This window comes from Tauraco erythrolophus, chromosome 2 (genome assembly GCF_009769465.1).
Source record: "Tauraco erythrolophus isolate bTauEry1 chromosome 2, bTauEry1.pri, whole genome shotgun sequence".
NCBI lineage: Eukaryota > Metazoa > Chordata > Aves > Musophagiformes > Musophagidae > Tauraco > Tauraco erythrolophus.
The window spans coordinates 21337773-21365046 of record NC_141466.1 but is presented as its reverse complement, the minus strand read 5'-3'; positions in this window follow the sequence as shown (position 1 = coordinate 21365046).

Genomic DNA, 27274 nt, shown 5'->3' with positions numbered 1-27274 from the left:
TAATGCATTTTTTCTTCAACCACAGTTACATTTGCAAACAGTCTGATGAAAGGGAGATGCATTGCTTCGGTTCCAGCATCTCAGCGAGACCAAATTGGATTAGAATCATAGAATCATAGAATAGTTAGGGTTGGAAGGCACCTCAAAGATCATCTAGTTCCAACCTCCCTGCCATGGGCAGGGAAACCCTCCACTACATTAGGTTGTCCAAAGCCTCATCCAACCTGGCCTTGAACACTTCCAGGGATAGGGCATCCACAACTTCTCTGGGCAACCTGTTCCAGTGCCTCACCACCCTCTGAGTGAAAAATTTCTTTCTTATATCCAATCTAAATCTACTCTCTTTCAGTTTAAATCCATTGCCCCTTGTCCTATCACTACACGTCCTTGTGAAAAGTCCCTCTCCAGCTTTTCTGTAGGCCCCTTTAGGTACTGGAAAGCTGCTATAAGATCACCCTGGAACCTCCTCTTCTCCGGGCTGAACAGCCCCAACTCTCTCAGCCTGTCTTCATAGCAGAGGTGCTCCAGCCCTCGGATCATCTTCGTGGCCCTCCTCTGGACTCGTTCCAGCAGCTCCATGTCCTTCTTGTGTTGGGGACTCCAGAGCTGAATGCAGTATTCCAGGTGGGGTCTCACGTGAGCGGAGTAGAGGGGCAGAACCACCTCTCTCGACCTGCTGGCCACACTCCCTTTGGATGCAGCCCAGGATAGGGTTGGCTTTCTGGGCGGCCGGCGCACATTGAGCTTCTCATCCACCAGCACTCCCAAGTCCTTTTCCTCAGGGCTGCTCTCAATCCATTCTCCACCCAGCCTTTACTTGTGCTTGGGATCACCCCAACCTACGTGCAGGTCCTTGCACTTGGCCTTGTTAGGACTTGATCTAATATGCTTTGAATCTGGTGAAAAACAGACTTCAGCTGAACCTGCACTGAACTATCATCCTAACTGAGAAGAAACAAAATAATTAATTCCCTTTCTTTAAAAGTGAGATCCTAAGACAGGTTACGGCATAGAAGAACTCTAGGGAACTATTGCTCTACTCGCTGCAACCTTTGCACTTTACGAGTCGAGCACTTCTGACTCCTGCTCTTCCAGCCTGACACTTCCTTGTCGCTATATTTATTCTATTTAAAAACAAAATTTCCTAATGAATTTGGCCAATAAATATGGAATTCTTTGACAGACTGTAGATGGTGGAGGAAACCTTTCAAATGTGAAAAGAAAACTAGTTTTCCTTGCTGTAAATGCAATGGGTGTGCTGTTGTCAAGACGAGACATCAATAAACATAGTAATGTGTATGCTTGTCTAACAAAGGTGTCCAAAACTTGCTTCTCCTGCCATTCTTCACTCTGAAAGTGCAGACATTCCCCAAACCACCTGTGGCTTTCATGAGCAAACTCACTCAACACACATTGCATTTCCATGCAGTCTAGTATTACTAGAGTGAATGTGCTATTGAATTAACAACACTCTGAAGCCATTTTAAAACATATTTCAATCTTATTTAAGATATGAGACTTTAACTCATCTCGAACTCCAATTCTCACAGCCAGAAATTGCTGTCATTGTCTTACGTATCAGTTAGCAGAGTGGATGGGTGGGGGACAGGAGAACTAAATACCACTTAATTATTTTGTTGATCTGTTCCATTTCGAAGGCTTTATTTCTAGGACCCACTGGAAGCACCAACCTTTATCTGTAATTACTGTTAAGGAACATTGGCAAGAAACAGTCCAGAAAAATTATGAACTCTCAGAATATGAAGATGAAATCTGAAAACGAGTTTCATTATGCATGAATAGCCTTTGGAGATATCTGTTTGTATAAAGGTAACATTGTCAAGTCCCTACCCATATGACACTTTTATAACATCTGTTATATTTCTCTATTTTTCAAAATATTAATCTTTACCAATAGGTACGAGGCACCAATTTTCTCTGCTTTAACAAGGAAAAGCATTTGCATGGAGAAACTGAAGATCACCTTTTCAAACTGATCATTTTCAGAAGTGGCTTAGCTCTGTACTCGTGGCACCCCTTCTGAAAGCTTGTTCAGCTGTCAGACTTGAGGTTGCTTTGCAGGAGCCCAATGAAATGTTGCAAGGGCAAGGCACTTGCATTACTCAGAGATTGCACTTGCATCACTTTATGATAAATATTTTTTCTTACTATTCTGCTGAAGCAGGCCATATTTACTTTAGTGTGTGTCGTGAGTTAGGTTGAACTGCTCCCCCTACACAGCCGGTCACTCCCCCTCCTTTACCCCCAGGAATGAGGGAGAGAATTAAAGGATAAATGGGAAACCCGTGGGGTTGAGATAAGAATGATTTAATACAGATGATTTAATACAGTGTAGGTGCTCACCACCCCCTCGTATGCGAAGCCCGTCTCGTCCCAAAGCTGCAATCCCGGACGAACGCGAGGCCCCGAAATAGAGAGAGGCAGAGAGGGAGAGATGGTACTCCGAGAGTGGGAGTACTGGGAGAGAGAGAAAAAAAAGAAAGAAAAAACAACAGAGCAACAGCGCAGCAAGCGCAAAAGAGCAAAAGCGCAAAAGAGCCAAAGCGCAAAAAGCCATTCTTTCCAGCTGTCCCTCGCTTTTATACTGGGCATGACGCTGCATGATATGGAATACTAATTGGCCAGTTTGGCCCTCAATCTTAAGTTCCACCACAAATCACAAGGGGAATCGTGTCCCCCTTGTCCCAGCTATGCTCTCCCCTCATCCCGCCGTGCTTCTGCACTCCGGCACACTGAAAAGTCTTTGGAGTTTCACGTCCAACCACAAACATCAACTTGCTATCAGCATTCTTCTCAGAGTGAGCCTCTGAGTAAAACCAAAACACAGAGCTCTTCTAGCTGTTAAAAACTCTGTCCCAGCTAAAACTAGGACAGTGTGTTATGCTGATTTTGTATTGCTGCCACATTCTACACAAGCGTCAAGTACCATCCAAGAAAAAAATCCCTCTACAAGTCTAAATGTATTAGAGCACCATTATTTTGATCAGCATCCTCTTATAACAATATTACAAAGCTCGCAGATTGGTTTGATGGGAGGCATTTTTCTATCAGACTGTTGACACTCAATATATCAAAGTGCTATCAGTCCAGTCCCCCCACCATGGTTTCTATTATTCTTCCTGTGACAAAGATCTAACAGACTCGCGACTGGCTGTGTCCACTGAAACAATAACAGGTTTAGCACGTTAGCTTCCTCACGGTAGCCTCAGGGTTTCCTGGAGGGAAGTTATGCATTTTCAAAAGTTTAGCTTCAATTTAGCACTCTCCCAAATTATTACTGGAGGGGAAGATACCATACAGTCATATGACAGTGCTATAACATCCCTGTTTTGTATCCATAAATATCTTCAAGCCCTTTCTATGCTGTTAGTGACAGAGCTTTTGTTTCACCAATGGCACTGGTAGACAACCAGGAGCACAGCTGGGCTGAGAAGGGAAGCCCTATTTTTATTCTTAATAAAGCTTAGGGCTCAAGTGTTTAATATCTTAAGTGCATCTTTAATATCAAGTCTAGTCTAGAGTTTTCCTGGTCTCTGGTGCAATGCTTTTTAAGCGATAAAATCAAGAATGTTATTTGGTGATTCTGAAGATGCTTCAGTGCTGGCAGCAGGAGACTGCTAGTATATGTCATTTGGATTAACGTCTCCCACAAAAATGCAACTTTCTTTTTCCTCCTATACATTGCAGAGAGTAGCTCAGTCAGTCATCTATTCCTCCATAAAAACAGCTGCTCTCTCACAGACAGCAACTCATATTCCGTTTTGCACTTTTCGTGGTGGGAAATCAATCCATGAGATCATTTCTTTGTCGTTTGTCACTAGTAAATAAATCATGCCCTCTTATTATTGGTCATTGCGTGCCATTTCTCATCCCCTTCTGTCCACTAAACCTTTCTTAAGAGATTATAACCACTGATTTAAAGATTTCAGTCACCAGAAATTTCCCATCAAGTGCCAGCGATGGCATCTCTGTTGAATTCATGCTCACAAATGAGCAATTCCTGTTCCTCTGTTTATTATCTAGAAACCTCACTTGGCTTAAGCAGCTAAATAATTTTTCCTTATCATGTCCTTGGGCATTTGGGCTGGTTTTATTCCCCACGGCGTGGCTTGGAGTTAAATAGGTGCTGATTTGTTTCTCCTTCTCACTTTGTCCTCACGCTGGGGCTGCTGGAGGTCCCACCCCTCCGCTGTCAGTCTCTTTCTCGCAAAGGGCAGAAGCAGCGGAGTTTCCCTCGGCCAGCTCAGGGCCTGTCTGCTCACCAGAAACCTTCTGGGAAGAGGAACCTCCCTTCTCCCCCACAGCCAAAGGCAGGAGACACTGAACAAATTTATGCCTGCAGTTTTTCTTCAGCATGCACACGTGGTTTCTGTCATTACCCTGGTTAATACCTGACTTTTACCTCTCCCTCTCCACTTAAAAAACCCTAAAACATTGCCCCATGAGTAGTTTTGCACCTCAGAGGAGGGCAGACAGAATGAACCCTGAAAGCAAAAACCACTCTTTGTGTGTACCCATATCCTTGCTTTCAGCTTTCATTGTTTTACAGGCAACGTGGCGTTAAAAATACCAGAGGTCAGTTGAAGGTTGAAGTTGTTTTCTTGCACATAAATTCAGGCGTTAATGATGTGGTCTTGTCCTTTGATTTTTAATATGATACAAAGTTTCATCAGGATGATTATCCTGCACAAACAATCAAACCCGCAGAAGTCCATTCTTGAAATCAGTGCCATGTCTTATCAGAGATGTATCGGATGCCGAACGAGAACGGCTTTTGCAGCCTCTTGCCAACACCTTGTAAAATGGTCATTTTACAGGATGTGCCTTAAAACGGGACCAATTATTCTTACAGATTGTAATATAAATCCCAGTGTAATTAGTGCTTAACAGCAATAATGAAAGTGAGAAAAATAGTGAAATAAAAAGAGAGAAAAAGCAATTTATTCAGATTCCTCTTCCACCTATTTATTCAATGTGTGCCACTTTCAAACCTTGTCGTCTTCCCAATGCAGTAGCACAATGTTCTGCTGCTAGCCCTTTATAAGTCTTCATAGAATAGAAATCTCAGCTGCAGTATTCCCTTACTCTCAAAACAGAAACGATTTCTCCCTAATCCAAATCTCCTAATGGCTCAGCATTTTGTGCTGCGAGATCTTACATCATCTTGAGAGATCAAATAAGCAACATTTCAGTTGAGTATCCTAAAGGAACTATTGCCTATATGGCCACTCTAAAAAGGCTAAAAAAAAAGCCAGGACTTTTTTCCTCCCACATCTGAAGCAATTTCTTGCTTAGGAGATGCTTATTGCATTCACTGTAACCACTTCTTACTCAGTTTGCTTAGCCCGATACAAAACTCACATTTAACGGCCTCCTTATTATTTCAAATGCCTAGAAAAACTTGGTTCAATTCAAAGCCGATACCACTGCAAGGGTATTGTAGGTCTAAAAGATTTCTTTGCAAGTCTGTTGGAAGAAAGAAAAAGAAATAAATAAAAAAACAGACTAGAAAATAGCTGCCAAGAACAAAGGCACAGGCTATGTTAACAAGCACGGCTGAATAACATCCAGGATTTTATATTTTTTCGTCAATACTCCATGGAGCTCAGGGCCCTGAGTCCTCCAAAATTTAAAGGCTTGGTTTTGTTTTTGGATCTGTGTCCCCAGATCTATGGCTATGAAAACATGAAATAAGTGCAAATCGCTACAGCGTTAATTCCCGCAGTTGGCAGCCAGACCAAATCAATGGTGTTTGGAAAGCATGAATTGCCTCACACATTTCAATGGGTTGCTTGGTCACCAAGCTGCTACAACCATTTGGATAATGAGTTTTTTAGCTGTTTCATCACTGATTGTGCTACCAAAACCATTGAGAAAAGGTATTCCTCTCCATATGCCAGCTGCTTTCTAGCCAGCAGTCAAAATCCTCCGGGTTCATCCTTTACAATTCCTACGGCATATCGATGAACTGGCAATATGGACCTTTTAGACAGCATGGAACCCAGCCGCGGCATAAAACACCGAATATGCCAGAAGCACCAGGAAAGCAAATGTACGAACACATTGTTCACAATTGTGCAGCAACTCATCAATTTTCAGAGCGGCTGCTTGGACGTTCCAGCCTGACCTGACCTCGTGTTGAAGCAACCTTCAGATCTTGCTTGCTACCAAGCAGCCAGGTGTACCTGCCTTGTGTAAATTGGTCTGTCAGCAAAACAAATGATCAGCTTTACGTTTCAATGAAAAAGCTTCTGCTTTTGTATGCTGTGCATGGAGAACCTGCACTGGTTTGCAAAGTCAAGTGTTAGTAATATGTGACAGGATGATCTTAAAGGTTTTAAAGCCTGATTTAAAGCCAAACTGAGTTGAGAATGGTTCAATTGTTTTAGTTAGTGTGATTTATTTTGTTGTTTGTGTTGGGTTTTTTTTTTTAATACAAGGACCTACTGCAGGACTTGTTACCTGTTGTACATAAATTTGTACATGCTTCCTTTTCTGCATGGGAACAGCTACGTATTATAAAGCACCTATACAGTGTTGCAGTAACCACGTCTGTATCTGTGGTTGTGTAAGGAGCAGACAATCTGCAAAAAGGCCCAAGAACCTGAAATCTCCTTTTTTTTCCAGTGCATCAGTTGATCTAACAAGACCTATTACTTTCCTTTGCAAACCTTGCTTGCTTTATACTGCGCTCACATTAATGAGCTTGTACCACTTTATCCCCCGTCACAGGCCATAGCGGAATAAGCCATGCTCTGTAGGAATGTCCAAAGGAGCATGAAGGATGAAACTACAACAGGTTCCTGCATTTTGGAGCTGCATTTTAAACAACAGTTACTCCCTGCCTCTTCCATGGCCAACTCACAGACATGGCAATTTTTTTCCTAAAGATTTTAATGTTTTCCAAAGAGCTGCTTTGATCAGCCTGCCTTGCCCACACCCTTTAACAAAATTACTGGGGACTGCTCCCATGAGGAAACCTGCTGGCACAGGAATCGAGGATGCAACCAGTCCCCGGCAGCCTCCATGGAAGCCATACCTGAACTGGGATCATGGCTTTTTGGAATGAATTACTCCGCTTGGCAAGCAAAGGGCTCATCACTTAGCAAGTACCAGTAAGGAAGTTTTCACCCGGAATCTTACACTGAATCTTCCAGGCCCGCTCAGCCCCATGTTCAGAGATGAGACCTGCCCGACGGCTGCAGCTCTGCGCTCCCCTTCCAGCGCTGTTGGTACCCCGGCAGCAGCGCTGTGCCACGGCCTCTCTTTGCCCCACTGCAGCATCGCTGATCGCTGAGCCCCACGTCCTTCCCCAGGGCTGCAGACACACCAGCCCGCGCGTCCTTGTGCCTGGGCAGTCCTCATTGCCTTCTCCTGCACGTGATGGGTTGTGCAAGCGTTTTGCCCTTCCAGATCAAATAACCTGACCTAAGGTGTCTCACATGATGAGGTGCAGGCAAATTGAGAAGTCTGAATTGCTACGGTTTCAACTTTCTGAAGTGAAGCAGCTGAACCAACAACATTTTTATGCTTCTGAAGCCTGGGGACCTGCATTTTTTGATCATCCCTCTGAAAAAATGCAGTAGGACTGTTTTTCAGAGAAACAAACTGGGAACAAAAAAGACTGGCACCGTAACAGTGTGGTGACCAGACACGTATGACTTGGCTGAAGGAGCAAAAGGAGAAAGTCTAACTGAAAATATCATGCAGATACCTTCTGATTATCTCCAGACTAAAGTCCCAAAGCCACACTGCTGTGCAAAACGTCCCACTGGCTAATGGAAAAGCATCCCTAAGCGCTCACTGCATGCTGCAAGCTAAGCAAAACTCAGCTGCTGACTTTGTGAACATGCACTCAATGTGATGTAATTATCATATCATTTTGCCGTGCACCATCAAGGATTCGAGCAGGAAGAGCTTTGTCTTCTCTGCTGTGCGACTCAAAAGCTGAAAAAGTACATCATTCACCTTCTCCAAGCAGCACTGCCACTGTGAGCTTTAAAGTGACAACGACTAAAGGGATTAATGCTTATTTATTCTTAATGTTTCACATTTACTTGGGTTCAGTGAAGAAATACAGCCTTTAATCTTCCAGCAGTTCACCCAACTAAAAATATAAATATACTGGAAATATTTTTGAGAGACTAAAACTGAAATATGCTTTCTTGCCACCTCTGATTCTGTTCTCAGGTATAAACTGAAGGATCAGAATATCACTACTATGATTGTCATATGATGGTATTTTTATCCAAGGCAGGAGGTACAGTCCCTTGCTCCTGTCGCCCTGCCGTATTGCTGACATTCTTGACACCTGAGCAGTCGCAACGTGTTGCCAATTTTACAGCAGCTGGCTGTTTATATCTCACAAACATACATAGTTTTCTCTCTGAAAATTCATCTTCTGAAAGTCCAGGAGGGCCAATAAGGTCAAGCCTGGTCCGGCAATGGTTTTGAAAGAAGATATCCTGCAGTTCCTAGTACTGCCTTCCCATCCCAGTCTCAAGGATCAGAGATGCAATGAGAACTGGCTGCTTTTTGAGAACACCAACACCTACTCTAAGGTGACAGCATAGATATAGAAAAGTGAAAAATTAGTAATTAAACAAATTCAACTAGGAACTACTAGCTACTTAACATTATCTTAAAAATCAGTCAGGTCCCTTTTCATGTGCTAAAGCTTGGATTTGTGACCTCACATTTAGGCTCCTGAATTTGAAAGCTTTGACATTCACTTTGTACAAGAGAGATGTCATCCTGAACTCCTGTTACTGCACTGTAAGACTTCCGTCTCACATCTCAGGACCTGTCCAGATTTGAGTTTCACTGCAAGACCCAGCGTGCTTCTGACAGCTCTTCCTGCAGATGCTGAAGCACCTTTGACTCTGCGTGACATGAAAAGCAACTTCACCAAGCAACTATGTCAAGTGTATCTTAATTTCATTTGAATTAATGCTTTGTTGGTAATTATTAGCTGCTGCAGTAAGTTCAACAGTCACCGTTTGTGACTTGCAGTCCTCCACAGCCCATTTGCCACACTTGCTGCTGTACCACCATTTTCACAGGAGAGCTGCCTCTGCCTGCATCCTGCAAAGGCTGCTCTCTTCGTCACCGGTCTCTACTGTTTCAACCTTCAAAATATTTGTCTGCCCATCTCACGCCTCGAGACTAGACAGACACGCTGTTTGTGGAAACCGTACCTCTGTAGTGAACAACGGGGCTGCTCTGCAAGGCAAGACATGGTAAAGCTCGTGCAGCAAAGGTTGGAAATGTGCAGAGGTACCTACTGCCAAAAGCAGCTTGTGCTGCTCTTTCTTCCTTGCTGCTGTTGCTGTCATTTCTTATGAAGGCAAAAAATGCCAGGGCTGAGCCCTCTTTGGACCTGAGCTTCTTCCTGGGTGGCTCCTGGACAAGCCCTGCACTCAGAGCCCTGCTGAAGGGCAAACACCCCCATGGAGCACTGGGGCACCAGCCCCTTCCCTGCAACATGATGTCCACACACACGTACACAGGTGATGTGTCACACGCATGTACGCATTTGTTAGGAAACACAACCATTAGCTGCTGCTGTCCCTACCATGAGAGCCCAGCAAGCTTAGAGGAATGGAAACATTTTGACTTTTGCTTAAACTAGCTGCTGTGGCAAAAAAGGCGTTGGTGACCCACAGGAAAGGAAAAGCGCATATGCACTGGTGTTGTGACCACTGCCACTAAAGGGGTGGGCAGGCTGGGTTGTGCCAAACGTGTGAGGTGCTGCCACAGAGATGATACCTTGCTGGTTGGAGTTTTCAGTCCCTGCTCAAGCAGCAGCCATGATATCTTAATAGCCTTTGTCTTCTGAGTGTGCAACCCACACTTACAAGAGCTCCTAACGGTGCACTGTGATTTTACCAGCCCGTTACTGCAACGGGACATGCTTTGATAAGAAAAGTTCAGCCACAACTAATACAAAGGTGTCAACCCTGGTTCAGGGCCACCTGGGGCGATGCTGACCTCGTGGTGTGGCTGCTCTTACAGGCTTACATTCGCAATATGTATAGTTCAAGTTCTCTTTGCATCCTTCCCCACATTTGCCACCGCCTGAACTCTGTTCCCAGTTTGCTACCCACTCACAGAGGTCCCGCTGCCATCTTCTCTACCTGCAAGCCCTTTTGCCCAGGATGTCCATCCCATGCCCTGCCAATTGGGTTACACCAGCACCCCACCATCCCTGACCTGTCCCAGCCAAGCTGCTGGGGTGCTGTGGGGCCCACATAGGCCTGGGTTAGGTGGCCCTAGGGGAGAGACGTGCCTCCCCAGCACACGCACCGCGTGACATGAGTGGACACCAGACAGGGCATGAGCTCCCGCAGAGAGCCCATCTCCCCGGGGAGCTGCAGCGCTGCCAATGTCACCTTACCCCTCGTTTCTTTTTCCAGATCATTAACTGTTAAACAGGGAGAGAAAGCAGAAGCGAGTCCTGCTGCCCTGAGAGCAGCATAACGTTGAAAAGGGCTTGCTGCATATTGTCAATCTACTCCTAAAGCGAGCGTGGGGAATATCTTTGCCAAAAATAAGGAAGAAGGGTGAAAGCACTTCTACAGAGAAAACCCTGCCCAGGCCTTTTTGGCTTTCTTCTGCTGGTGTATGCCTGTGCGAATCGAATTGGGCTTCAGCATCAAGTTCCCATTGGTTTTATCTGATCAGATGTTTCTGCAACCATCCCATGCGTGCCGAGGGCTGCCCGGAGGCAGTGAGGCAGCGGGCACAGCCCGGTGGGACTGGGGTTGCACAAATGGGAGAGCAGCTGCTGCTGGAGGAAGCCTGGAGGCAGGTGCGAGCAGCGTGGGCAGTGCGGCAAGGTCAATAGTTGGCTTAAACTCAAGGTTGTCAGTGGACTGCAGTGAAGTCTCAAGGTACCTTTGCTGCTTCACTTTCATCCCGAAATCTGATTTTCCGTGTTCTTGGGACCCTCTTGAGAATATAGGAGTTTCCCTGCTGTAGTGGATGGCTGTCTCCCCCCATGCCCCCACTGTTTTCAGTGCCAAACAGTTTCCAATTTAATGTCCCAAGTGGGAATTTCCAGCAGTAACCTGGCTGCACTTTTAGTGCAGCGAGCAAGCAGGCTGACTTGCAGCCACATGATTCGCTTTTGACATTGAACTGTTTGTTCTTTTCACATCCTGGCCACTTCTGCCGTGCCTAAGCATCGCTCATAAAACATAAGGGCTGGAAAACATAACCTCCAAAAAACTGCAGAGCTGTTTGGCTTGTACTTCTCAACAGTTAGATCCTTTCCGACACTGGCAGTCTCTGTTTCTAAGGGTTTGCGTATCCCAAACACACCGTGCTGTTGCATTCTGGTCACACAGCTCATTTAGATGCGTGGGTGTGCGCTGTACTGCACCCAGCTCCCTACCTCCGGGCACCAGCAACCTCTGATGCAATTGTATTGATCAAAAAAAGATGAAACCAGGGCATACCCAGCTATCAATCTTACCTGACCTGCAAGGCCTGTTGATGAGGATTTTAGAAAGTCCTAGGCAGACTTTTCAGCAGCTCCCTTTGATTTTAAGGATATCAAAGGATGCAGGTACATCTGCGGGAGGTGTAGAGGAGAAGAGCAGGAGAAGCCAGGCTTTGCCGTCTGCTTCAGTAATTCATTATTCCCTCCTTTGAAGGCCAGCCAACACCCTGGCTTACTGCTGAGGGAGACAATGCCACTGCAGCTCCACCTCCTCCCTGCACCTTTGGGATGGTGTGTCCTTCTGGAGCACTGGGAGGAAGCAGGCTCCACGGTCTCCAGGGTGAGGGCTGCAGGCACATGGAATTCTCCAGTCATTAGAAATAAACTTTTTTCTGGAAGTTTTTCTTTTGCACTGGGCAAAAGTCAGGCAGTGCCTCCTGAAATGACTGAGGTACAATTCTTCAGTCCCATTTCTGGCACTATTCCAGGCTTAAATAAAGATGAGTTATGACATCAAGCCTTGAGAAAAAGCACTGAGAAAAATGCTGATCTGGAAATTTTGTGTAACTTCTTGGCAAAGATCAAGAAGGGAAGGATAGTTTAATTTTTATAGATTTATCGTTGCCTATAAGAAGGAGAAAGGCTTGATGTGGCTGTGGTTCAGATAACCAATTTTCAGTGAATTGTTTCTGCATCCTATATTTTTTCTGATTGATGCCTATACGTACCTTGAGTCCTTCAGACAGAGTCTGTCCTCCCAGACGCAGTGCCACCTTCCAGTATGAATGTTCAGGAGAGAAAATACAATATAAATCCAAACTGAATTGAATTTCTGCTTCGGCGTAGCTTCCCATTAAGACCACACTGGTAGCAGTTGCCGAAATCCTTGTGTTACCCACACCACAGCCTGCAGCCGGTCTGAAGGCAAAAGCAACTTCTCCATCTCTTCAAGCACTCCTATGCCAGCATTAAAAGTCCTACAGCTGTAACGTTGTACAACATGCTTATTTTGTTACTAGTTTCAAGCCACTGGTTAAAAAACACAGACTAATTGACTAGCAAATCCCTAAACATCTGTACTATGTTTTTTAATTTTTATATTATTATGCATATGCGCTGAAAGATGAGCCAGCGGGGAAGAAGACCGGCATGGCTAAACAGAGAGCTTTGTCTGGAACTCAGGGGAAAAAGGAGAGCTTATGATCTCCAGAAGAAGGGACAGGCCATTCAGGAGGACTACAAGGATGCTGTGAGGTTACACAGGGAGAAAATTAACAGTGCCAAAGTCCAGCTAGAGCTTAATCTGGCTGCTGCCATATAAGACAAAAAAAAAATGTTTCTATAAATGCATTAGAAACAAAAGGAGGGCTAAGGAGAATCTCCATCCTTTGTTGGACATGGCAGGAAACATACTGACAAAGGATGAGGTCTTCTTTGCCTCAGCCTTTTATAGTAAGACCAGTTGTTCTCTGGATACCCAGCCCCCTGAGGTGGAAGACAGGGATGGGGAGCAGAATGAAGTCCCCATAATCCAACGGGAAATGGTTAGCAACCTGCTACACCACTTAGAGACACACAAGTCTATGGGACTGGATGGGATCCGCCAATGGGTACTGAGGGAGCTGGTGGCAGTGCTCACCAAGCCACTTTCCATCATTTATCAGCAGTGCTGGCTAACCAGGGAGATCCCAGTTGACTGGAGGTTAGAAAATGTGACACCCATCTACAAGAAGGGCCAGAAGGAGGATCCAGGGAACTAGAGGCCTGTCAGTCTGACCTTGGTGCCAGGGAAAGTTATGGAGCAGATCAGGCCATTTTGAGTGCCATCGTGGGGCATATACAGGACAACCAGGTCATCAGGCCCAGTCAGCATGGGTTTATGAGAGGCAGGTCCTGCTTGACTAACCTGATCGCCTTCTATGACAAGGTGACCTGCTTAGTGGATGAGGGAAAGGCTGTGGGTGTTGTCTACCTACACTTCAGTAAAGGCTTTAGTAAAGCCTTTGACAGCGTTTCCCACAGCATTCTCTTAGAGAAACCGACTGCTCATGGCCTGGATAGGTGTATTCTTTGCTGGGTAAAAAACTGGCTGGATGTCCTGGCCCAAAGAGTTATGATGAATGGAGTTAAATCCAGTTGGTGGCCGGTCACAAGTGGTGTTTCCCAGTGTCCTGGTTTTAGCTAGGACCAGGTTAGCTCTTCTTTTTAGCAGCTAGAAGAGCTCCGTGTTTTGGTTTTACTCAGAGGCTCGCTCTGAGAAGAATGCTGATAGCAAGCTGATGTTTGTGGTTGGACGTGAAACTCCAAAGACTTTTCAGTGTGCCGGAGCGCAGAAGCACGGCGGGATAAGGGGGGAGCATAGCTGGGACAAGGGGGCCACAATTCCCCTTGTGATTTGTGGTGGAACTTAAGATTGAAGGCCAAACTGGCCAATTAGTATTCCATATCATGCAGCGTCATGCCCAGTATAAAAGTGAGGGTCAGCCAGACAGAAGGGCTTTTGCGCTTCTGCTCTTTCGCGCTTGCTGCGCTTTTGCTCTATTGCTTTTTTTTTCCCCCTCTCTCTCCCAGTACTCCCACTCTCGGAGTACTCTCTCTCTCTCTCTCTGCCTCTCTCTATTTCGGGGCCTCGCGTTCATCCGTGATTCAGGACAAGACGGGCTTCGCATACGAGGGGGTGGTGAGCATCTACACTGTGTATTAAATCATCTGTATTAAATTGTTCTTATCTCAACCCACGGGTTTCCCGTTTATCCTTTAATTCTCTCCCTCATTCCTGGGGGTGGGGGAGGGGGAGTGACCGGCTGGGGGTGGGAGGTTCAACCTAACCCACGACACCCAGGGCTCGGTACTGACGTCAGTTCTGATTTATAACTTTATCAACGATCTGGATGAGGGGATTGAGTACACCCTCAGTAAGTTTGCAGATGACACCAAGTCGGGCAGGAGTGTTGATCTACTTGAGGATAGGAAGGCTCTGCAGAGGCATCTGGACAGGCTGGATCCATGGTCAGGTATGAGGTTCAACAAGGCCAAGTGCTGGGTCCTGAACTTGGGTCACAACAACCCCAGGCAATACTACAGGCTTGGAGAAGAGTGACTGGAAAGCTGCCCTGCAGAAAAGGACCTGGGAGTGTTAGTCGGCAGCTGGCTGAATATGAACTGCCAGTGTGGTCAGATGGCCAAGGAGGCCAACAGCATCCTGGCTTGTATCAGCAATGGTGTGGCCAGCAGGACTAGGGAGGTGATCATCTCCCTGTACTCGGCACTGGTGAGGCCACACCTCACTGAATACTGTGTTCAGTTTTGGGCCCCTCGCTACAAGACACTGAGGTGCTGGAGTGTGTCCAAAGAAGGGCAATGAAATTTGTGAAAGGTCCAGAGCACAAGTCTTATGAGGAATGGCTGAGGGAACTGGGGTAGTTTAGCCTGGAGAAGAGAAGGCTGAGGGGAGGCCTTACCGCTCTCTACAATGACCTGAAAGGAGGTTGTAGTGAGGCAGGTGTTGGTCTCTCGTCCCAAGTAACAAACAATAGGACAAAAGGAAATGGCCTCAAGTTGTGCCAGGGAAGATTTAGATTGGATATTAGGAGAAAAGTCTTCACCGAAAGGATTGTCACGCATTGGAACAGGCTGCCTGGGGAAGCAGTTGCGTCACCATCCCTGGAGGTATTTAAAAGACATGTAGATGTGGTGCTTAGAGACATGGTTAGTGGTGAGCTTGGCAGTGCTAGGTTAACTGTTGGATTCGATGATCTTAAAGATCTTTTCCAATCTAAATGATTCTATGATTCTGTATTTATTCTCATTAGAAAGTGCCTACATTCAGTTAGAGATTAAATAAGCCATTATAAATTAACTTTAATTTCCCCATTTATAAATCAATCAGTAAACTTACTTTCATTCATTCTTACTTATTCTAGTGTTTTCAAAGAGATTGGTCTTTTTCTGTCTTTGCAAGCTAGCTATTATTAGTAGTCGTGTTGTTGGGAATTAACCTACAGTGTAAAGGAACAAAGACAATCTTGCTGTTGCCGCTGGTTAAATGCAACATAAATAGCAAAACAATTGTACTAAGCACTAAAACAAAGTCTGAGGAATACCAAGATATCATTGTTTAAAAAAAGTACAAAGCAATCTCAAAGCCTTTAGAAAACACACAGAAAGCAAGTGAATTACCTGATTACCAAAGAAGGCTACTAGGTACGACCTGAGAAAATTATAGGCCACTCAGCATAATTTCAAAATCTGAAGTGCCCAACAAATCACAAGATAACTAGAAGTTGACAGAACATTGTCAGTAAAGCTAGATGCCACTTTGTGAAGTGTGGGAGAAGCACAGGACCTCTTACTAATGAGTAACATAAAAATGCATTAGAACGCATTTTAAAATTAATGTGCTTGCCCCAGTTACCCCATCTTTTTACATGCTCTTTGAGAAAAAGAAACAAATGGATTAAAAATTGATCCTGAGGTAGAAGGCCAAGACTCGAAGAATGACATCTTGCCAAAGACGGTGAACATCTCAATGTGAGACATTGACTGTGAGCCGCAAGCCCTTCTCTGCTTGAAATGAAAATCACAGGAAGACAAGCTGCTTTAAGAAGGTCACATGAGACTCCACGTAACTGTGTGGCATACCTATTTCTGTTGATATTTAAGAGGTAGCTGAATTTGTCTTGGTTAGTCTGGCACATCTCTAATCCAGATGGCCACTAAAGGCTGGTTTTACAAATCTGCTTTCCCTGGGAATAAGCCAATAGTGATTGCCCAATTTGTTGCCAGAAGGTTGCTCTGACTCCACAGTCAGATCGCAGAGGAAAGCCCACATTAGGGTATTTCCTCATTCAATCTGAGGGTGAGAGGAAAGCATGTCCATGAACAAAGACCTCGAAGCACCAGCTGCATGAGATGCCTCGGCGCACGGTTTAGTAGTTGACTCACTGCTGGTGATACAGATACCTCAGGACTATAATCCAAGTTGCACGGATTTTTCAGGGATTTGTATGAAGGCTCACTCCTTTTTTGAAAAGGACTAAGGACCAACCTATTGAGGGGGGCTGAAGGAAAAGAGCAAAAAAAGAAAACAAAGCTAAAAGGATCCCAGGAAATAATTTACCAGCCCTCCTCCAGAGTTAAACCAAGTACTTGTATATAATTCCTGATAGTTGTCTGGTCTGCTCTACACAGCTGGAAGTCTAGAAATTTTGAAGGACTTCTCAGGCAATCTGCTCCACTATTTCTCTAGTTTTACCATTGGGAAGATTTTTCCATAGCCTAACCTCGCAGCAAGGTGAGACATCTTTCTTGTCATATCCACCCCCAGACAGAATGAACTATTCACTCCTCTTTGCAAAAGTCTTTTAAGAGGGATTTTGACAAAATGTTTCTCAACAGATCAGGTACTTTTCTCTCAAGTGTACATTTTATGCATTGAAATGCAATTACCTATTACTTGAAGTAACGTTCATCCATTTTAGATTTTCAAAAATCCATTCCTTATACATGCAATATAAATTAGTTGAAAGTTAGCCTCAGTACAATCGTTATTTATCAGTTTTCCACAGTATATCCAAACCAGTTTACCCAAGGGAAATATTTTTGAAGCTATTACTTCAGGAGTAGATATGAATGTAGTATTTATAGACTTTATTGAGTAACTGAGAAAATGAGCTTTTACACATAGAAAATTATACCATTTCTGAAATCAACACTCCCATAGCATGTAAATACGTACTCCTCAGTCTGTTGGTACATAATACCTGTCACGCCAACACAGCATCCAACCTTCTGCCAAGTCCGTAAACTCGGGTAAGCAGTAGATTGCCTGAACTCTACACTGTTGTTCCAGAGAACATGGATGAATTAATCTAAAAGACAATTGTTTTCTGAAATCAAAAGGAAGTCAGGTATTTCAGAGCTAGTACAGACAGTCACATAAAACATGTTTGTATCTTACTGTGTTTTGTATGGGTACACTTATAACCAAAATATTTATCATCAGTTCTTTAATGATCTAATATATTTATAGTAGTTCTTTCAACATATCACAGTCAAGACGCGACTATTTTGATTTTAAGGCTATCATAAGCCATTTGGTATGCTGTTAAAGAGAAGCATTATGCAATTACTGAAAGTCTCTTCAGCATCCTTAATAAATGAAGTTTAATTATTTTAGACTTACCTAATGTGCAGAAATAACTTATAGGAGCTGTAAAATATTTTAAGATCCTGTTCACTGCAGACTGGAGAGATAAACATCTTACTAGGGTATACCTCAACGTTTCCACACATTCAGAGATGACAGAATGATTCCCAAATTTTTCTAAGGATCTGCAGAAAAGCAATCAAATGGTTTTGCTATATCAACTTCAGGAGTACATTTGTCCCCTGATTTAAGCTATGTATGATCCATAAAAGTAGCTGGAAGCAAATATTTCTTCTTATTGTCTATAAATTTGCAGACAAAAGGTCTTTTTCTAAATAGTAACATTAGCCATAGCAACTGCAAGCAGCTATACATCAGTAAAGCTCAAACCATCAGTCTGTAGTGTAATTTTTATATTTTTAAATATTCATAATGCTGTTTCACTGAGGTCTTGAAATTATCCACTTATAGAGCACACTATTCTCTTCTACCTACCCAACAATAAATGTTGGAAACATTTGGATATTTCCAGGGTTTTGAGGTACTAGTAGCCACAAACTTTAATTGTTTTCTAAATTGAAAGAGGATCATGTTATTCACAGTGGATGAAGCTCTCCCTCTAAAAAGCTAGATTGCTTCAGAAATGGGTAGAAAACGTTATTGAATTTGTTGTCATAGTCAAGAGATTTATACGAATGGCTGCAGAGAGTATGATTGCTGTTTGCTGCTTTTCCAACGCTCATTTTTGTTGTTCTCTCAAAAAATCTATTGAGTCTGTAGAAGTTATATTACAATTATTTTTTCTAATCTACTCCATTTTCCCCCCCTCTTACATCTGACAGTACCCCATCAGTCATAAAGAAATATTTTCTGCATGTGCTAATAAGCTTTACGTTCATGCACCCAAACTGATCCGTGCAAAATCATTCCTCTGCTCAAGAAGGCAATGCAGAGCATTTCTTCAAACACAGGCAGGAGTGGACATGTTGGGGGAAAGGCTACCATCATACTCATGGTCATGATCCATGCAGACCAGCCAAAACAATGACACATCACTAGTATTTCAAACTGGTCTTGTTTCACAACCAGCTTGCAGACCATGGATGTACTCTATTTGGTCAATATTGAAGTCATGACAATTGGGATTAAAGTCACCCTTAGATCCTGCTAGTTCGACTGTTGAAGCATAATCACAGGTTCTAGCCTTTTGCATAAGCTACAGCTATTTTGGAGACAAAAGTGACAGAAAGTCAGAGAACTTTTCCAGAGAAGTAAAACCTTTCTCTGTCTTGCCCAGACCTTGACCTTTGCCAAGCTAGGCTCTTCAGTGGGCAAGCAACAAGCCTTTGGACAATGTCTATGGAATCTCACTCCCAGGTCTTCTGAAGGTGTCCTCCCGTTCACATCTTTTCTGAACTCTCGCTCAATTCTTCTCCCCAGCTCTGAAAGCAATGTTTTTCTCTTTCCAGTTACATGACCAAGTCATGAAACCCTCATTTTATGACTTCCCTCCCTGCTCAGAAAGTGCCAGTAATGTAGTAACTCTTTATGGGCTCTGGGTCTCACCTATTTATAGGCTGCGAGACGAACATTTCCAGAAAGCCTTGTTATGACTTCTGCGCATAAGTTTCCATGCCATGCTCGAGTGAACTGACATACCATCACACTCTAGCACACACTTTGTAAAATGCTGAATTGACTTCTGCAATAAAGCGTATCACGTTTGACATTTACATAGTCACTAACAAAACTTCTCTGAAGTTCTTCTCCTCACAGAAGATTTTTTTACCTGGGGTACAGGTACAACACTTGATGCATAGTGTAATATCGTAATTTCATTGGTAAGGTTTGTCATCCTCAGCTATGGTTTAATGGCTTTTTCTTTAGAAGACAGATTTTCTTGATTTTATCCAAAGAGTGGAGCTCTTCACACTAAAGACAAGTGCCTTCAGAGAAGACAGATCACACTGAAGATAGATTCTAAACCCTTAACTACAGCATGCCTTAGACAGAGCTTAAAAGGCTGATTTGGTCCACTCTCACATCACAATGAAGCAGAGCAAGGAATGTCCCTGAAAATAAGCAGTGGCTGATCACACACCTTCAGCATATGGAAGTAGTTTCTCCCACTGAGCTCAAATCAGAGCAAGAGACTCTGCAAGCCCTCTCATCGCATGGCTCTGTCTTTTGTTCAGCTGTGTGTATGAGAGTTGGTCAACACGCTTGCCTGTGTGGTGGAAATACAGCCTCTTCATTGATCTGCCACCTGTCATGTGCATGTGAGGGACCTTCCCTGTGCTCGCTGTGCTGAGGACCTCTATGTGCTGCACCGTTCCTTGTGGAGGACAATCACATTGGCAGTTAGCATCACAGTCCCTTTTCTACAGGGTTTGTCTTTCACTTTCTCTTTCTCTCTGTGTTACAGAGGAAGTGCCACATACTCATAAAGCCTGGCTGGCAATGGCAGCCCTTTGTCCCAGGGTGTGCCTGAGTCTTTCCAGCCAGGTTCTCCTGCTCTGCTCTCTCCATGCCCTGCAACAGCTCCTGTCTGTGTCCTGAGCCAAAGACACACAAAACCCGGCACTCATCTTTGCACAGCAACATTGGTTCCGTGAGCAAAGAGGGAACAATGCTATAAGAAGAAAGGAAAAGGCAAAAGAAGAAAAGCTAATCAGTTTTTCAGAGCTCATGAGAAAGCGTGACTCTAGATTATTTCCGTCTTCTAAAATGTATCACAAATTTTGAAAATTGTTTCATTATTTCTGTAGTGCTTTTATGGACAAACATAACTGACTTCTTATAATAAGATTCATGCAGATTCTAAAGCATATATTGGATTATCTTAATCCAACAAAATCTTAATCTAAGACTTCATAGCTCAGGATATTATGGACATTTGAAAGCAGAAGAATCTGGATTTTAAGGCCTGTTATTATGAACATTAAGCCAATGTACATCAGGTCTTATGAGTTGAGGTCAGTAACATTTACTGCAAGTAATTATTCATAAATCTTTTTAATAGATTTTAAATCCCAGAGCAACCTTTATATGAATTCCAGCTTTTCCTAAACAGCAGGTATTTTACTAAATTAAAGGGGTTTTATAACTGAATAACCACTATGCTTATGTAAGCATTTTCAATGTCCTTATGTATTTTATTTCTGGTATAATTCTTCTAGTTTCAGCACTGAACTTTCTTATGACCACCTTCTAGGCTGAAGAACTCTATTATAAGAACACTTGTCATCACGATGTAATGAAAGTTTCTGGACAGCTCACTTGTCAAAACCAGTGTGCCAGGTGCAATGCCATAAATATTGTATACAGTAGTAATGAATTACTGAGTTTTGACTAACTTTACTAATATTCTCTTCCCATTTCATTCAATTTTTGTTTTACTCCCCCCTTTTCCCCAAGAGCACTGATCAGTTGATGCACATCCTGGCCCTTATGTTAGAGTGGATACAGGGATGACCCCACACAGTCTCTCCTGGTGGAATGGAACTACTGCAGAAGACCCCATGGAGATCCTATGCTGTCACCTGGAGGACAAGCTCCTCTTCCAAGAAGGACTAGGAGATGTCTCTCAGCTCCCAGCACAACACTCAGATGAGGTTCTCCAGATCTTCCTTGCCTGGTCTTGTGGCAAATGTCTCTTGTTGACAGAATTCTGCCTGCGTGCAACAGTGATAACCCTTGGAGGTCATCACAAGGGAGTCTTAGAAACTCACCCTGGGTTTTTTACTTCTATGTTATTCTCAATAAGAAACCTACATGTCAGTTTCTGCTCTCATTCAAACCTATATATTCATTTTAACTTACGTGAATTTGCAGCTAAGGAAAGAATTTTTTTCTGGCATGCAAAATTTAACAATTCACCCCATAAATATAACACTTTATAAACCCAGTATATCTATCCAGATATCTTCAGATTCTAGTAATTAAAAAAAATAAGATGCACACACTCATGCAGACATATCTTCATTCATGCTTGCATTCAGAGGCAAAACCTTTTACCAAGAAACCTTGGATTTCAGTGACACTAAGCAGTCGATTCAGTGGTTCTCCTGTTACACTCTGGAGTCTCTGACTATTTCTGTCTTTTGAGAAACAAGGTTCTGAATATGCACAAAAAGCAGCTCCACAGATGAGTAGAATGGTCTAATATTTGCAGAGCAATCTTCAAAATGTTTGTGCATATGAACTGCTGAACACTTACTCCTGTACTAGAGACAGATAACAAGGTTGAAAGTAGAACACACCAATGTATCCTGGAGGCAGGAAAAGATCTAACCTCGTATGGAAGTTCTCAGTAACTGAGAAAGGATATAAAAAGTTAAGATAGATTTGGTATTACTTATTTATCTCCTTTTCTAGGTTTAAGATAAGATTTATGACTACTATACAAACATTTTCCTGACATCTTGGCACATAAGACAAACTATTCTAAGAGAAAAATACATTATAAACAAACAGAAAGAAATACAGATATAATCAATCATACTCAGCTATAATTTAATTCTCTAGCACTCTTCCTTCTTCTTTCCCTCTCCCCCATGTAGGGATGATTCTAAAAATCTCTAACAAATTCGAAAATCAACAGCGGTACTTTGGGACTTATCTGACCAACGTAGAATCTGTCAGAAAACAAAATCAATGCACAAGAACATTGTCACTGAAATTCAAACCACAAAGCAAAGTTTTCATCTGTTTTTTTTGAGCAATTTTGGTTCTCTTATAGAAAATCCAGCAAACAAATTTCTTCTCCATGACTTTTCCCGTGACTCCTTACTCTCTCCTTGGCCAACTTGATTTGAAATCAAGAAACATTGTTTTAGCAAGTATATAAAAACCTATTTAATAGGAATATAAATCAAGAATTGGAAAGAGAATTTAATGAAAGCAAAACATATTTAATAAGACCACTATTTTACTCAAAATATACAATTATGAGATGAATGTGGTTTTTTAGGTGACAGCATTTAATGTTTTTAAACACAGATTGAAAGCACAGTCTTAAGTGAAGACTCAATTACTAGTTCTTTCTGCAATTTTTTTGCAAGATTCAAGTAATTTTACCCCAAAACTCATAAATTTTCCAAACAGTTAAATCTGAATAGCAAAATTTGAATATCTAATCTTCTGAATTAGTGCCATCAGTAAAAGATTTGAGGATAAAATAATCTTCTCTTGGCCTTACTGCTTTTCTGACAGAAGCTTAAGATCTACAAAATACCTTGTTTGTGATATACTGCTGTATATCATACATATAGAAACCACATGCTTCACAGACATACAAGAAACTGGGCAGCTTTTCTGAGCAGCATCTCCACTCTATATGACCACAGTGTGGGAGACCCATTGTTGTAACACAGGAAGGCTCCATATTTCAAACACGCTCTTCAGAGAAGTATCATAGTATAAATCCAGACATTTTGTGGCAAACTAGTTTTCTATTGATTCCATTAAATTCTTTACCCCAAAGTACATTCTTCATGCAGATTTTGTGAAGATTACTTCATACTCAACCTTCTTCTATCCTACTATTTCTGTTTCAGAGACGTAACAAGGGAAGAAGGGTGGTGACAGAGGCTTTTAAATGCCCATAAGACTTTCAAAAGCCTGCTGAAATTATTTCTCTCTGAAGAGAGTTTCCAAACTCATTCTACCATCCTTTCAGTTTCCTGAAATCCCATGTCAGCTAATAGGATTGCCCATTTTGCACAAGAACAACCCATATCTCAGCATTCAGCACTTTTTTGAGCTACCTTTTAATGCACTTTCAGTTAAAAATGTCATTTTAGTTTTGAAATGGTGAGAGACATCTTAAGAGATGAAACTGCTCTGTGCAGAAGACTTCAGCCTTTCAAAACGGTTTTGTCCCCAGCAGAACTGAAAACTCTCTGTCAATATAAAAATACTTAATATCTCCACTAAAGAGCCTCTGCTTAACCAAGTGCCCCAGATTTGCAGAGCTTCAAACTCCCAAGCCCTATCACTGGGTACTTGCCAGATGAACCAGGAAAACAAGCTGTCTGGAGTCAACAGAAGGACAAGAGGAGACCTGGTTCATGGAGACCTAAGTGTCACAGGCATTCAGGCTTCTGGGTGTCCTCTCCAGACCCAGCCATACAAGTGGAAGAAGTTACTGTTTCCCAGGATTTTTCTACCTGAGCACTCCCTCATTCATTTAAACCAAATTTAAACAATCAAGCCCGTTATTCCCCGTCCACTCCTTTGATTTGCCAGGATTAATTTTGCAGGATGGGCATTAGAGAGCACTTGGCCAAGAGCTCACCTGAGGAGCAGCCTAAGGCAAAGGAGCTGCAACAACCCCTTTCATCAAGCACAGTGGTTCTGGGAGAAAATCTCTATTTGTGGCTTCCACTGAACCAGAACCATCTCCACATAACATTTTAATTTTGACAAAAATCAATAAATTCTGCTGAGTAGGTGTTCTATTGATTTTTTTTTTTTCCTAACCAGCTGTACAATTGCTAAGAAACTGATGCACTGTCAGACATTTTGGTGACTAAGTAATGAATAATTGGCACTTAATCCAACCAACTGTCACATTAGACAGTCTCTGAAAACCTGTTCACAGTAAATACTGGTTTTGAGTGGGGGGTTGCAGGTACAAATATTCCCAGTGTGCATTTCTTCTTGCTTCTTCAACTGTTGTTTCCACGTAAGCTCATCTCTCGTTTACGTGCATTGTAACATTTTAGTTCTGTGACATTTTCATCCTATGAGATTTTCAGCCTAAAAAATTAAATCCCACAATACTTGCCTGCAGAGGTCTTTGTAATCATTCATAGGCCTTCATAATTATACTAAAATGTTTGAGTCTGTCCAGAGAAACTTATAGGCATTTGTGATAAATGACTACCTGTCGATTTTCCTCAAGACAAGTTGCATATTCCATAGCCAGTGACATATTCCACAGCTATTGTCCACAACCACACTTGTGGCATCATTTGAAACTTCCTGAGAAGAGCGAATAGACACAGAATTTGAGTCCTGGATATCTGAAACCTTCAAATTCACTTTCTCAGGAATATATTGCTTGTCATACTCCCTTCCTTAGGTGCATTAGAAAAAAAAAAGGTTTTATGACAAAAAATTTAGCACTGTATTGGAATATAAATCCAAATGATTACGTGAAGTAAATTACCCCTCCACTTATGCCTTGCACAGAAGATGATATTGAATGGTAACAAAAAAATAAATAACCCACTATATATCTGTTGGCTTGAACGATCAATAGTTCGTATTCATGTAAGACATTTAGGAGAATGAAATTTTTCTTGTATGGAACAGAGCAGCGTTGGCAAGGAAGAAGACTCTCTCCAAGTACATTGCCCTGAGACAGTTGTCTGCTACATTTAACATAGAATCATATAATGTTTTGGGTTGGAAGGGAACTTAAAGATCTACTGTATCTGTTCAGCTTAGGACATAAAACTTCTGTGCTTCCAGTTTCCACAACAATTAACAAATCCTGCTACTAACAGCAAAACACAGATCTTGCTCCACGCACACCTCCTCATCTCCATTATTTTTAGTGCAATGTTGAAGCAGTTCATTGAAGAAAAAGCTATTAAGGAACAACAAGCCCTCATTTCCTTTCAGCTTGCAAGGTAATTAGACTGGCAAAGCAGTTACAGTGTTAATTTATTCCTGGCAGATAAATTAACTGCCTCTTTGCAAACACTAGAGGAATGACTCACATCATTAGCACAACTTTATTAACTACAGTCTTTCCCCCTTCCCTGCCTCCCACCTTCGTCTCCTTTGGGCATAAAGCTAAGACCTGAAGGTCAGCTTTGCTTCCTTTCACAGTGTTTCCAGGGGTAGTCTCTGCCTTCTGTTCCCAGCCCCACGATTCAGCCTCTCCAACATCTAGGAGTGGCTTTTGTTCCTGGTGCAACCAATCGTCTCTGCTGGGAGCCTGGCCAGAGTCTTAATCCGTTCATCATTTTTCCACGGTCGTAGCAGTCAGTTAGATATCAGCAATACCTTCTTCACCACAGCAGCAAGTCTGCCAGGGACGTTATTAGGATCAGAGGTTTAGGTGTTTTTACACAAAACACAGCTAGGAAAGTTTCCTACAGACTGAAATTAGAGGGCTGGGTCCTTCAAGCAGTCATTCACACAAACAGCCCATACCTGCAAGCTTCATCAATGGCACTATTCACGTGAGATTTTATGGTTTACGGGCTTAGACACTGTATGTAATGTCTCAGGCTGAAACGCAGCCACAAACCCTGCACATGGCTGAAACCCAGCCACACAGCGCAGCCCTTCTACCCTCTCTCCATCAGCAGCTGAGAGGTTTGGAAATACAAATATTTTTTACAAAAAAGTGAACGGAAGTTGTCTTTTAAATCCTCGATTTGGTCATCACTCAGAAAAATCCAACTGCTCGTGAGACGTATGCAGCCTCCCTCTAAGCCCACCACGATGAATTCAGCCTTCACACAGGCCTGCATTGTAAATTGTGGTAAATAAATTGCTGCTAGCCCTACATAACCGGTGAATTCATTTTCTAGGCTTGCCAACATGGCATGTTTCAACAAAACTTACATTCAGTTTTTAAAGGTATTACGTTAATATGTTTGTACAATTTTTTTCTTATACAAATCCCAGTAGAGACGGGGACCATTTTTAAGGACCTCCATCACTGTAAATGACGCTTTGCCACAGGACCCCTGCTTATCCGCTGGCCTTTTGGCTCAGCAAAATTAGCCTCTTGCCACATCAAGAAAATGTCAGGTTCTGTTGTTTTTTAGGTTAAACAAGATGCTATGGTAACTCTAAGTAGAACCTGTTATGCTGGCTCAGGTCTGCTGGCACGGTACGTGAGTTTCAGGTGCTCACTTAAATTAACAGGGATGATGAAGGAGGCACTTGTACCTTAACTCCCTCCAGCCCTTGTGAGAATGAGACTATTAGAGTCTGCATTTCACTGGTGACACTACCATGGCATAAACATTATTTCTCTATGAGTCAAAATTTTGGCTACCATGTCTCTCTCGAAGGAGGTGTTCACCTCGTCTGCTCTCAGGCAAGCTTCTGCAATAAAAACAAAGCAGTGGGATTTGTCGTGGGTTCTCAACCCGCATGCAGCCCACTGCCACCAGTCCCAACAGTGCACCCCAGTGCCCCAGGGTATGCCAGGCACAGCAGGTCTCTGACCAAGCTGTCCCCCACACTAGACCAAAGGAAGGAAACACGAGGTCCCTGCGTTACTCAGGGAGCAGCACTGGGTGCTGGTGCGGGCAGTGTCTTTGCAGGGAGAGCCCTTTCTGGACCACCCGTGCAGGCTCTATATGATCCAGCAGCAAACCAATCTCTTCAGCACACGATTACCTAACTCCAAATCCAAACTTCCCGATATCCTCAGCACTGCCCATAGCACAGAGACACATGTACCACCATTGTTAAAGACAAACCTTTCAGCTCCACTTTCACACCGAATTCCACCGCCAAATTCTACTTTTATTGGCCTTGAATGGTAAAATGCCCCAACCCTTACTCCCTGCCATGACTATAACATGACTACTAGCCCAGACCACGTGTGCTTTTTATTTGCTCATTAGCATCAATAAGAGAATTGGTGACAAATGAGAAAAGAAATGGTGCTGGATACAATGAGCTAC